Here is a 3399-nt window from a genome sequence, read left to right as displayed (position 1 = left end):
TTACTGTTGGATGTCACTTGCTTTCACTCTTAAGAATATTTTTTAGTATTCCTTATAAAGCAGATCTGCTATCAATGGCTTTTCTCAGTTTACTTTTTTGAGGGAAGAGGTGTTCATTTCACTGTCATGTTTGAAAGATAAAATAAATAGTGTAACCAGACATAAGACTTAGTTGACAGAGTTTTTTTAATTTTTAAAATTTAATTTAATTTTCATTTTTACTCAGCACACTGAATAAATATGTCATTCCCATGTTAACTATTATTAACTAATAAGAACAACAATCAAGCAAAAAGTAAAGATGGGTTGGGACATTTCAACTTACAGTACTAATTTCTCATTAGGAACTGGATTGTATTTATAGGTACTAAAAGGGATAATTATATTTCCCCTCCAATAATGATGCTTCTGTTTTGATATATTGGTTTATTTTGTATGTGTGTACTTCTTTTTTTAACTAAAGTAAAACTTTCATACATCTCAGTGTATAAAATGCACCAATTTGAATTGTGCAGTTTAATACATTTGATGTATGTATTAACCCATGTAATCACTATTCTGATACATTTGTGGAATAGATCCAGTACCATAGAAAACTTTTTTATGTGCTCCTGTCTGGTTAATACTTTTCCCCCAATGTATTTTTAGAAAATATATTCACTTAAAGTTAACCTGCTTAAAGATCAATGACAGGATGATAAGAAAATAGTAGGCTCAAAAAAGACTCACATCCTCCACAAAAGCAGGTGTGAAGGCTCATAGTTGTTTCTCCATGTACCACAGAATGCTGCAATCATGCAGACTTGGGTTGCGACACTTTTGAATCAAAGAGCTTTAGGCAAGAGTGGGCAGAGTGCAATTGTTGGAATTCACTTAGGGTGGTTGGCAAAATATTAAAGAAATATTAGGGAATTTTATAGATTAATCTGAATCATTTTGGAAGGCTGAAAGGTTTTATTGGGACAGGTTGAAGGCAGTCGGTCCATTAAGTTAGGGAGAAGATAGGGACAATAAGAGGTTTTCGGGCTGAGGCAATGGGGTCTTCTAGGTATACTATCATGTCGTCTGCAAATAGAGACAATTTGGCTTCCACCTTTCCTATTTGAATACCCTTTATTTCTTTTTCTTGCCTGATTGCTCTGGCTAGAACTTCCAGTACTATATGGAATAGGAGTGGTGAGAGAGGGCATCCTTGTCTAGTGCCAGATTTTAAAGGGAATGCTTCCAGTTTTTGCCCATTCAGTATGATATTGGCTGTTGGTTTGTCATAAATAGCTTTTATTACTTTGAGATATGTTCTATCAATACCGAGTTTATTGAGGGTTTTTAGCATAAAGGGCTGTTGAATTTTGTCAAATGCCTTCTCTGCGTCAATTGAGATAATCATGTGGTTTTTGTTTTTGGTTCTGTTTATGTGGTGAATTACGTTGATAGACTTGCGTATGTTGAACCAGCCTTGCATCCCTGGGATGAATCCTACTTGATCATGATGAATAAGTTTTTTGATTTGCTGTTGCAATCGGCTTGCCAATATTTTATTGAAGATTTTTGCATCTATGTTCATCATGGATATTGGCCTGAAGTTTTCTTTTCTCGTTGGGTCTCTGCCGGGTTTTGCTATCAGGATGATGTTGGTCTCATAAAATGATTTGGGAAGGATTCCCTCTTTTTGGATTGTTTGAAATAGTTTTAGAAGGAATGGTACCAGCTCCTCCTTGTGTGTCTGGTAGAATTCGGCTGTGAACCCGTCTGGACCTGGGCTTTTTTTGTGTGGTAGGCTCTTAATTGCTGCCTCAACTTCAGACCTTGTTATTGGTCTATTCATAGTTTCAGCTTCCTCCTGGTTTAGGCTTGGGAGGACACAGGAGTCCAGGAATTTATCCATTTCTTCCAGGTTTACTAGTTTATGCGCATAGAGTTGTTTGTAATATTCTCTGAAGATGGTTTGAATATCTGTGGAATCTGTGGTGATTTCCCCTTTATCATTTTTTATTGCATCTATTTGGTTGTTCTCTCTTTTCTTTATAATCAGTCTGGCTAGTGGTCTGTCTATTTTGTTGATCTTTTCAAAAAAACAGCTCTTGGATTTATTGATTTTTTGAAGGGTTTTTCGTGTCTCAATCTCGTTCAGCTCAGCTCTGATCTTAGTTATTTCTTGTCTTCTGCTGGGTTTTGAGTTTTTTTGATCTTGCTCCTCTAGCTCTTTCAATTTTGACGATAGGGTGTCAATTTTGGATCTCTCCATTCTCCTCATATGGGCACTTATTGCTATATACTTATAATAGACTGGATTGGAAAAATGTGGCACATATACACCATGGAATATTATGCAGCAATCAGAAATGATGAGTTTGTGTCGTTTGTAGGGACATGGATGAATCTGGAGAACATCATCCTCAGCAAACTGACACAAGAACAGAAAATGAAACACCGCATATTCTCACTCATAGGTGGGTGATGAAAAATGAGAACACATGGACACAGAAAGGGGAGTACTAAACACTGGGGTCTACTGGGGGGAAAAGGGGAGGGCCAGTGGGAGGGGGAGGTGGGGAGGGATAGCCTGGGGAGAAATGCCAAATGTGGGTGAAGGGGAGAAGAAAAGCAAAGCACACTGCCATGTGTGTACCTACGCAACTGTCTTGCATGCTCTGCTCATGTACCCCAAAACCTAAAATCCAATAAAAAATTAAAAAAAAAAAAAAAAAAAAGAGATTTTCCCAGTTTAAGTCTGTTTACCCCACATCCCTTTGCCTCTACTCTAACTGCTTACTCACGTAAACTTTGTGCTGGATAGTCCTCTCAGGGGGAGATCAAAGGGGAATTACTCGTTAATAGTGTTTACTCTGGGCCCTGAACCTAAAGCTTTTATCATTTGTAAAATCGCTCTTTAACCATGTTAATTATCCACAAGTGTGTTGTCTTATAAACTCTGTTTTAAAACCTTTTACTGAATAAAAGTGTGGGTGTACAGGGAGTCTTGGTCAATTGGCTGCATATTGCCCTTGGAAAGCAGCTAATGACCATCCCTAGCCCACTTGAATCCCTGTAATGGTGTGAGAGTCCATTCATTCATCCATCGTTGAATCAGGGTCTGCAGGCCAGAGCTCCACAGGTGGTGGCTGATGTCTCATGCAATATTAAAAATATAGTTAGCTAAGTCTTAGTATATATCTACATGTATAATATAAGTAAAGAGACAAGTCATGCAGGAATGACTTGGTGTTAAAAGAGTCATCACATTAATGGTTTTGGAAAACAATGAAGATATTATCTATATGGTTTTCATGAGATGTATGGCACAGGATACTATAATATCTACATGAAAGCAGTGTTACCTCAGGTTACATGTCATTAGTTGGGAGAGAGATTATTTTCTATACTCCAGAATGTTTTGCA

The sequence above is a fragment of the Callithrix jacchus genome, chromosome 9 (assembly GCF_049354715.1).
Source record: "Callithrix jacchus isolate 240 chromosome 9, calJac240_pri, whole genome shotgun sequence".
In the NCBI taxonomy this organism is placed as follows: domain Eukaryota; kingdom Metazoa; phylum Chordata; class Mammalia; order Primates; family Cebidae; genus Callithrix; species Callithrix jacchus.
This window is presented reverse-complemented; position numbering follows the sequence as displayed.